We start from the raw sequence: 11,059 nt of genomic DNA, 5'->3' as shown, positions 1-11,059 counted from the left end.
TGCTCAATCCAGCTATGAGCTCATAGGTCTCCGGATAACTTTTCATCAAATGTTCCTTATGCTCTCCTAAATATCCCCATATAGGTTTTATTGTTGTTGCTTTCTCCATTTAGCTCCAAGATAGCTCCCATGTTGTGGTTGAATGTACCTACACACATAACATAAAGAATAAGTTAAGCATGTGAACTATATCAATGTGTATAAGATAAAAAAAGTGGACTATAGTATATAATAATAACTCATGCATCAAATGATAATGAATGAATATTATTATTACAACCATAGATTAAACGCATGAATATCAATCAATGATGCAAACCATAGGACATAATGAATGAATGCACATGTTATGACAATTCAAGTATAGTTTAATATGGAAATGCATGCTCATAATAATATATAGTGTATAAATAAGTAAATATAATACAAAGTAAGGTAGAACTCCCTTATATTGAACTTGATGGATCTTCAATGATGTGAGTCTGTCATGAATAAACTTGGTGATAGAGAGGATCACATCATCCTCCCCATTTTTTAGGCGATTTGTCCTCAAATCGAAAGGTAACTTCTCTTTACTGTTTTTCCATTCAAACATTGTTGATTTTTCTTCAAATATATATCCATTAAATAGCAACTTGTTTAAGACATTCCCTTTCGAAACGATCTATGAAAGGATCCTTGTAAAAAGTCATTAACCTTGAATAAGTACCTTGAACGTCCTTGTCCTAAAAAGAAAAATGGCTTTCATAAGTAAGGGAATTATGAATCATTGTTAGGTTAAATGTATACTCCCTGTTCACATCTTTTGGATGGCCAAGAGTGATGTCTTTTGAATCATAAGATATGTTTCTTTGAATGTTCATAAGTTTTGGCACTCTAAAATATATGTTCTTTGGTCCTCCAAGGATCATGTCCTTTGATTGAAGAGTCACAACCTTAGGTTCTTGAATAGTCATGTCCTTTAAGCCTTTATGAATCACTCCTCTTGGCTCTCTCCCTTGACAAGTAGGGTCCTTTGAATCACCCTGTAAATCAATGAAAAATTCTGCATTTTAAAGGTTAGAATAATTGTTCTCAATCTTGAGTATTGACAAAAAGCATTCTCCTATCAAGCACTAAGATGAATAAGCCCTTGTTTTTTGAATAGTTTCCTTCATGCTTGATGCTGCTTTCCAAATGATAGGCTCTTGAGTACAATGTCACATTATACTCTTGAAATGGTTTAGTTCAATGCATCAATCAATCTCACAATGACAAATGATCTTGCCAACAACGTTTGGTAGGATAATACCATGTATATGAATTGATTTCCTGCAAATTAAATCAATGTTAGAATATAAAAAATTACAAAATGAATATAAATATCAAACCAAGGTGGATTTTAATGGGAGTTGGTTGCTTAATGATGGAGAACTCCATTGGTTGTTTAATTCCCTTCAATATGTGCAATGTATTTGTAATGTCAACGGCGACAACTCTTGGTACTTCAAGTGGCACTTCCTTTGAAATATCAAGAGACTTGTTTTGTGGATCACCAAAAGTCACGCCTATTGGTTCTTCAAAGGTCACATCTTTTATTTCTCCAAAAGTTATGATTCTTGAATCATCTTCCTGAAAAGATACATATCTTCAATTATCATGTAAAACGATAGGAAGAATAGATGAAAGAGTAAGGTTAGGAGATAATGGAGTCAAGATAAATTTCCTTTCATTGTTAAAGAAAGAATATCGATTTGTGAAACCATCATGAACAACCCTTTTATCAAATTGCCAAGGCCTTCCTAGAAGTATATGGCACGCATTTATTGGAACAACATCACAAAGAACATGGTCTTGGTATTTTCCGATTGAAAATGAAATGGTGACTTACTGGGTGACCTTGACTTCTCCCCCATCATTTAGCCATTGTAACTTGTATGCTGTGGGATGTTTAGTCGTCTTGAGTTCGAGTTTGGCCACCATTAAAGTACTTGCAACGTTTGTACAGCTTTCTCCATCGATAATCATAAAACAAATTTTGTTGTTTACATGACAACGAGTGTGAAAAATATTCTCTCTTTGATTATCCTCAATGGATTGAATAGTTAATGCTCTTTTCACTACCAAAACTTGTCCTGAAACTTGAGACATGGTTAGTAAATAAATAAAACAAAGTAAGCCTTACTAGCACACTCTCAAAGTCTCACAAACTTTACTCCAAAGAAAAAGATAAGATCACTCTACTCAACACTCGTGTTTACTCTCAGGAATGTGATTTGGCTTTTAACAATTCCCCTTCTGATCTCACTCACTCAATATGCCTTTTTCTATTCTATCTCCCTCCTTAGGTCCTTTGCTGAACTAACTCAAGATTAGACAAGTTAATTCTCCTCTTGTGTGCGTCGGCTGCAAAACAGGTTAGTGTAGAAAGAAAAATAAGAAATGGAAAGGTAGAAGATAGGATTCAAAGGTAATGAAAAGAATGAAAAGGTTGAAGACAAGGAAAATGAAAGTATAGAAAAGGAAGAGGTGACTTACAACCCAAGAAACAACACTTACTGTACCCTTTCACAATACACAATAAGGTTATCCTCTCTAGTGTAGATATGCCTCCTTAATTGACTTATAATGGTAGAACACTTTTCCTTAGCTTTGCTTTTTTTTAAATTCTTTTTCTTCTTTTTCTTTTTTGTTTTTGAACTCCTTTGTTTGTTATAGGAGCTTTTGATTTCATTTTTTAACTTTTTTTTCCTTTTGTTGTTGCATGCCAATGACACTTTAGTTATCAATCCAACTATGCTCTGAATACCACTTGATGTAGGCTCAATCTAAACTATTCAATGGAAGTGAGTAAATAGCCTTATTGTTGTCCCGATCTAGGAATGACAAGTACTAATGTCCTTGAATTATAAGTTTGGCAGCAATAAAGATAATAAATAAATAGGATTAATAAATGGATAAATAAGATAAGTATTGAAATGAAAGAAATGAATAGCGTTGGCTGCGGAATTATGAAGATTTTGATGGCCTTGATGGAAGATATTGATGGTGTTGATGTTGAATGGAAGATGATGGTGATGTTCTATCTCAAAAATGCCAAAGAGGAAACTATGCTAGAAAGCATAATCTCAATCTTCACAAACTTGCTTGAGGGGTGGTGACAATGTCTTTAACCCACTATATATAAAATCTAGGAATCTAGGAATCAAGGTGAAGGAATGACAACACAAGTATAAGAAATATACTTGCTTAATCGATAAAGTTCACAAATAACTTTGACGAGAGAATTTACTCAGAAAAGTTTGTTCATAATATGAATGAGATGATTACAAACGATGGCAAGCCTCTCAATTTATAGGAAATGAGAGGGCTTGGCCAAATAGTCACATAAGGTTTCGGCTAGATACATGACTCTTATGAAAGTACATAATGCTTTAAAATAAAAGAAGAAGTCCCTTGGCTTGGTGATGGTTCGGCTACCTCTTCAAAGGGATCATGATGTTTTGGCCAGGATGAGGATACATCTCCTTTGGCCGAATGGTACATTCTTGTTCATCTTGGCTCCAAAGACATCTCCCTTGGCCGAATGGTGATGTGCTCGTTCATTTTGGCTCCCAAAACTCTCATGTGCAAGGCAAGTGGATGGTGTCTGAATAACTTTGGTGATTTGTCTCATGTCTCTTCATGATTTAGGCCTCTAGTGGATGTAATCTTTTCACTACACCTTGATGAAAGGGCATCTTCATGGGCAGCATCATTCAAGAAAGGTCACAATTGTTGGAAGGTAACCTTTCATGTTTGAGCTAGTTCTAGTGTGAATGAGCTGGATGTGAGCTGGCCATAGGTGAGTTGTAGGATGATGAACATTATGGCTGCTCCTTGTGAAAAGGTACCTGATGTGATCCAAATCAGCAACATAAATGGACTTGCATATCAAACCTTTCACAACAATCAAAGGGGGATTTTCTCTAACTTATTTTTTTATACCATAGTTATAGTAATAGTTTACATACATTACATTTATAATTATGATGATGATATTATGTAATGTATGAAATAACTATTATGAGCCACATATATTATACATTTATATCTTATATTATTTAGCTTATAATATGTTTTCTTTTGTAGGTGCATATTTGGCCACATGATGGGAGCTAATTTAAAGCTAGCATTGGAGTCCATTAGCTATGGAAACTTGACTAGGACAACTCCGGGACAGCTCAAGAACATTTTGGGACAAAGTTGTCAGCTGACCCCGAGCTCATAGCTGACTTGAGCTGGACTTTTGAGCTAGCTAGAGACCTCATTTCAGCTTGAGAGTTGCACCATCACCATCACCACACGGAGCACTTCAAATATGGTCTAGGTTAATTTTTGTGGATTTGCACCTTTTCGTAAATAGTTGTCATTCCAATAGGTTCCTTTTCATAAGGAGATGTCCTAAGATTAACCTACATGTCCTTCATCTATGTCCAGCTCAACTTCAACTCAAACACATGGAAAGTGACTCAAATGATGAAAGGTTACCTTCTACAAATATAACCTTTCATAACAAGTTGTTGCCCAATTGATGACATGTCACTTAGACACATGTTGGATGCTAAGTCACGCCTAACTTGCTACTTAACTGCACGCCATGGAGGAGCCACAACATAAACATCCTATGCCACCCATGTGAGTGCCTCATGACCAGCTCACACATGTGCCATGCATGTGGATGAAATGGACGCCAAAGTAAAGAGACTTCTCCCTATTCGACCAAAGCATGGTGTTACTTCAAAGTTGGCGCCAAGATGAACAACATGGAGACCTTTCAACCAAGGACATCTCCCTTCATTAAAAAAACTTGTATTTCCATTTAAAAGGCATTTATCTAGTCGAATGAACACATAATTATTCGGCCAAACCTTTGGAAGCCTATAAATAAGGCTTTGGCATTTTATTTGTACTCAACCCTTTTTATAATACATACACTTTGTCAAATTATTCCCTCTTCAAGTTATTTTTTGAACTATATCGATTAAGCAAGATTTCTTAAGTTTGTGGCATCATTCATTCCATAGATACTTCGAGTTCCTAGTTCTTATAACTAGTGGGCTCAAGTCCTTGTTTACCACCCCTTAAAGAAGCAATATAGAGTCTGGGTCTTTGTTCTTTAATATTGGTTCTTCTTTGAGTCTTCTTTAAGATATTATCTAGCCATCATCATCTTCCATCACCTTCATGCCTACAACATCTTCACTTCCATCACCATTCTATCACCATTCCATTACCATAAAATCATCCAACAATCTTCATCAAGGCAAACAACCATCATCACCATTGAAGATCGAATCCTATTGTATTTGAAGGATAATTCAACAACACTTCCGCAATCAAAATTTGATAACATTTTATATCGCTATCATTTCTTTGCATTTTCATTTTTTCATTCTTAATTATCAATCCCTTAATCATTTCTTTCTTTAATTATGCAGATTACTTATGAATTCAAAGTGTAGCATTTGGTGTCTCTCCTAGATCGGGAAATAAAAGGTTGCGACTTCTCCATCATTAAAGAAGCTTGGATAGCCTTACATCAAGCAGTATCAGAGCTTAGTTAGATTGACAATCAAGTGTTGCATAAAAAAAAGAAGAAAAACAAAAAAGAAAAGAAAAAGACTCCTACATCAAAATTGGAGTGCAAAAAGAAAATAAAGAAAAATAATAATCAAAAGCAAAGAAAAAGTGAAGCAAAGTTGCAAAATACACTCAAAGAGAAGCACATTACAATCTTCCCAACATCAAACTTGAAGGAGGTCTCCTTTTTGTTTATTGTGAAGGAAAATATTAAGTGTTGTAACATGAGTTGTAAGTTATCTTCATTTTCTCATTATTTCATTTCCCTTTCTTTCATCTTTTCTTATTTCATTACCTTATCTTTTCTTAACCTTTCTATCCTACCATATCCATTTCTATACCCTAACCATTTCTATAGTCGACGCAACAAACATAAAAACTTGCTCAATCTTGAGTTAGTTCTATAAAGGACCCATAATACAGAATTAAGCGGTAAAGGCAAACGAGAGGGTGAGATTAGAAGGGGGATCAGAAAAAGCCAAGAACATATCCCCCAGTACAAACATGAGTGTGAGTGGAGTACAATCTGAACTTTCTTTGGAGTGATCAAGTGAGGCATTGTGAGTTTGCTAGTAAGGTTTTAATTTATTTTTATTGCACTAATCGTGTCTTATAGCCCCAGAGAAAGTGCAGGAACACCAAACTTACAAATGCAAGCACTCACTGGCGAAATAATGAGAATGTTTTGTGAAGAGTTAGATGTTCTTCATGAAAATATAGATCAACGTCAGGATCTACCACCATCCTGGAATAATAGAGTACCTAGGAGATAAAAACCACCACCACCTCCAGAAGAAAATGTTTAAGAAAATATTAACGATGGAGAACAAGAAGCATTCCAAGGCCTAGACGTGCTACTGTTGATGACAATCTGAGCAATATCAAGATCAAAATTCCTCAATTCCAAGGAAAGACTGATCCTGAAGCCTATCACGAATGAGAAAGCAAGGTGGAACATGTTTTTAGTTGCCACCATTATTCTAAGATAATGAAAGTGAGATTGGCAACCATGGAGTTCATAGACTATGCTTTAATATAGTGGAATCAACTTACACTTAACAAAAGGAGGAATGGAGAATGACCAGTCCCAACTTGGCATGGAATGAAAGGTATTATGCAGAAATGATTCATTCTTGTTCATTATTACTGAGACTTGTTTCAGAAGTTACAGAATCTCAAACAAGGCCAGAGGAGTGTGGATGACTACTACAAAGAGATGGAAGTGGCAATGATCTGAGTCAACATTGAGGAGGATAAGCAACTATGGCTATATTCATTTCCGGTATTAATCCTGAAATTGCCAACACCTTAGAGTTGTACCATTACACTTAAATAGATGAGATGGTGAAAATGGAAATGAAGATTGAAAGGAAACTAAAGAGGAGACATACATCTCACAATATTGAGCCCATACCATATAAATGTAGTCCAAGCAACATCGGAAAGCCTAATCCTTCTCCTGTCAAAACACAAGCCGAATCTTCAAAGACTCGTCAAGTAAGTAAATACCCCAACCCAGGGAAATAAACCACTGAACGTTCAAGAGATATTAGGTGCTTTAAATGTCTTGGGAGGGGCCACGTATCTACACAGTGTCCTAACCAGAACACCATGCTTTTACTTGGAAATAGTGAAATATAATCTGAATCTGAAGAAGAAGAAGAGGCACCCACTAAAGTCAATGAAGAAATAACTCTTGCAGATCTCAGTGATAGAGGATAAACTTTGGTAATAAAAAGAAGTCTGAACATTCAAGTCACGCAGGACAATGCACAGTGAGAAAACATTTTTCACACCCGGTGCCATATAAATAAAAAGGTATGTTTTGAAAACAATGAAACACCCAAATCCCTATAAGCTACAATGGCTCAATGAACGAGGGGAGCTCAAGGTTAGCAAACAGGTGATTGTTCCTTTTTCAATTGAAAAATACAAGGATGAGGTGATGTGTGATATTGTCCCTATACACACTAGCCATCTACTCATTGGAAGGCCATGGCAATATGACAAGATAACTATTCATGATTGTTTTACCAATCAATACTCGTTCAACCATAAAGGGAAGAAGATTATCCTTACTCCTTTAACGATGGAACAAGTTCAGAATGATCAAGCCAAAATGAAACAGATTGTTGAGGCTATAAGGAAAGGAAAAGCATCATCAATAGCGGAGGAAACTGATACAAAAACAATTGCCTAATCTTCAAAGTGCTTGATACGAGAATGCCTATTAAAAAAATGGAAGGTTGAAGATGATTATTCTAAATTTGAACATGCAGCTTTTTTCTTTAACTTGAAGGATGTACCAAGAGGCACCATTTGTCAAAATGAAGGTTTGGGAGACGTAACCTTCGAGAACCCAAAAGATGTGACCATTGAATAGTAAAAGGACACAAATTTTCATTCAAAGAACATGTCCTTAGGAGGACCAATGCACGTGACCTATGAGGACTCAATGATCATGCCTATTGGAGAATTATGGGACACCACTTTTGGGATATCAAGGGACATAAACTTTCAAAGAAAAACTACGTGGGCATATCTCACTCGAATGTCTATTGAGGGGATCCCCACTTTTGACAAAACAACAACTATAGGATAGTGGAATATTGAAAAGAAACCACCTTTCGATTTAAAGACAAATCACTTTAATGAAAGGGGGATGATGTGAACCAAATTAGCAACATAAATGTACTTTCATCTCCAACCTTTCACAACGATAAAAGGGGGATTTTCTCTAACTTATTTTTTCTGTATACCGTAGTTATTATAATAGTTTACATACATTACATTTATAGTTATGATGATGATATTATGTAATGTATGAAATTACTATTATGAACCACATATAGTATACATTTATATCTTATATTATTTAGCTTATAATATGTTTTCTCATGTAGGTGCATATTCGACAACATGATGGGAGCTAACTTAAAGCTAGTATTGGAGTCCACGAGCTACATAAACTTGACTAGGACAACTCCGGGATAACTTAATAACATTTTGGGACAAAGTTTCCAGCTAACCCCCGAGCTCATAGGTGACTTGAGCTAGACTTTTGAGCTAGCTATAGACCTCATTTCAACTAGAGAGTTACACCATCACCACCACCACACAGAGCACTACAAATATTATTTAGGTCGATTTTTGTGGATTCCTACCTTTTCACAAAGAGTTGTCATTCCAAGAGGTGCGTTTTCACAAGGAGTTATCCTAAGACTCACCTACATTCCTTCACTATGGCCATCTCATTTTCAGCTCAAACACATGGAAAGTGGCTCAAATGATGAAAGGTTACATTATACAAATGCGACCTTTCATAACAAGTTATTGCCCAGTTAATGACATGTCATTTAGATACATGTTGGATGCCAAGTCATGCCTAACTTGTTACTTTTCTACACGCCATGGAGGAGACACACCATAAGCATCCTATGCCACTTATGTGAGTGCCTCATGACCAACCCACACATGTGCCATCAGTGTAGATGAATTGGGAACCAAAGTGAATAGACTTCTCCTATTCGGCCAAAGCATGGTGTTGCTTCAAAGTTGGCGCTAAGATGAACAACAAGGAGACTATTCGGCCAAGGACATCTCCCTTCATTAAAACAACATGTATTTCCATTTAAAAGTCATGTATCTAGTCGAATGGACAAAATTATTTGGCCAAACCTTTGCAAGCCTATAAATAGGGCTTTGGCTTTTCATTTGTACTCAATCCTTTTGATAATACAAACTCTTTGTGATATTATTCTCTCTTCAAGTTCTTTTTAGAACTATATCGATTAATCAAGCTTTCTTAAGTTTATGGCGTCATGCCTTCCATAGATACTTTGAGTTCCTAGTTCTTATAACTAGTGGGTTCAATTCCTTGTTTACCACCCCTTAAATAAGTAATATAATGTATGGGTCCTTGTTCTTTAATATTGGTTATTCTTTGAGTTTTCTTTAAGATACGATCTAACCATCATCATCTTCCATCACCTTCACCCCTACAACATCTTCACTTCCATTATCATTCCATCACCATAAAATCATCCATCAATCTTCATCAAGGCAAGCGTCCATCATTGCCATTGGAGGTCGAATCCTATTGCATTTGAAGGACAATTCAACAACACTTTCATAGCCAACATTTGATAACATTTCTATCACTATCATTTCTTTCCATTTTCAATTTTTTCATTCTTAATTATCAATCCCTTAATCAGTTCTTGCTTTAATTATGCAGATTACTTATCATTTCAAAGTGTAGCATTTGGTGTCTCTCGTAGATCAGGAAATAACAAGGCTTCTACTTCTCTATCATTTAAGAAGCTTGGATAGCCTTACATCAGTACCTCTTGAGGTGGCAACTATTCGTGAAAAGGTACGATTTCAAAAAATTTGACTTAGGACATATTTGAAGTGTCCTAAGTGATGATGATGATGGTGTATCTCCCCAGCTGAATTCAAGTCATCTTGACATTCAAATCTTTAGCTCAATCAATCTATGAGCTTACGGGTCTCCATATAACTTTTCACCAATTATTCCTTATGCTCTCCTAAATGACCCCATGCAAGTTTCCCTATTGTTGTTTTCTCCATTTAACTCCAAGATAGCTCCCAAGTTGTGGTCGAATGTACCTACACACATAAAATAAATCATAAGTTAAGTATATGAACTATATTAATGTGTATAAGAAAAAAATATGGACTATAGTATATAATAATAACTCATGCATCATAAGATAATGAATGAATATTATTATTATAACTATAGATTATATGCATGAATATCAATCAATGATGCAAACCATAGGACATAATGAATGAATGCACATGTTATGATAATTCAAGTATAGTCTAATATGAAAATGCATGCTCATAGTAATATATAGTGCATAAATGAGTAAATATAACATGATGTAAGGTAGAACTCCCTTATATTGAACTTGATGGATCTTCAATGATGTGACTATGTCATGAAGAAACTTGGTGCTAGACAGGATCACATTACCTCTATAGGCCTAAAATGAAGAGGGATGTTGAAAGAGTATTTGAGAGATGTATTACTTGTAAAAAGTCTAAATCAAAGGTTATGCCTCATGGTCCTTACATGCCTTTACCTATTCCATAAGAGCCATGGGTTGACATATAAATGTCTTTTGTAATGGGGTTTCCAACGACAAAGAATGGGTGATACTCAATATTTGTTGTAGTGGACTATTTTTCCAAATGACACAATTCATACCATGCCACAAGATTGACGATGCAACACATGTGGCAAAATTGCTTTCCGATAGAGATGTCAAATTTCTTAGCCATTTTTAGAGGACATTATGGAGTAAGATTAGGACAAAATTGCTATTCTTCATAACATGTCTCCCTCAAACAGATGGGCAAACCGAAGTGGTGAACTGAGTGCTATCAACATTGTTGAGATCTGTCGTCAAGAAGAATATCAAGGCAT

The sequence above is a fragment of the Hibiscus syriacus genome, unplaced genomic scaffold (assembly GCF_006381635.1).
Source record: "Hibiscus syriacus cultivar Baekdansim isolate YM2019G1 unplaced genomic scaffold, ASM638163v2 tig00117034_pilon, whole genome shotgun sequence".
Lineage (NCBI taxonomy): Eukaryota > Viridiplantae > Streptophyta > Magnoliopsida > Malvales > Malvaceae > Hibiscus > Hibiscus syriacus.
Note: the sequence above shows the minus strand (reverse complement) of the source record.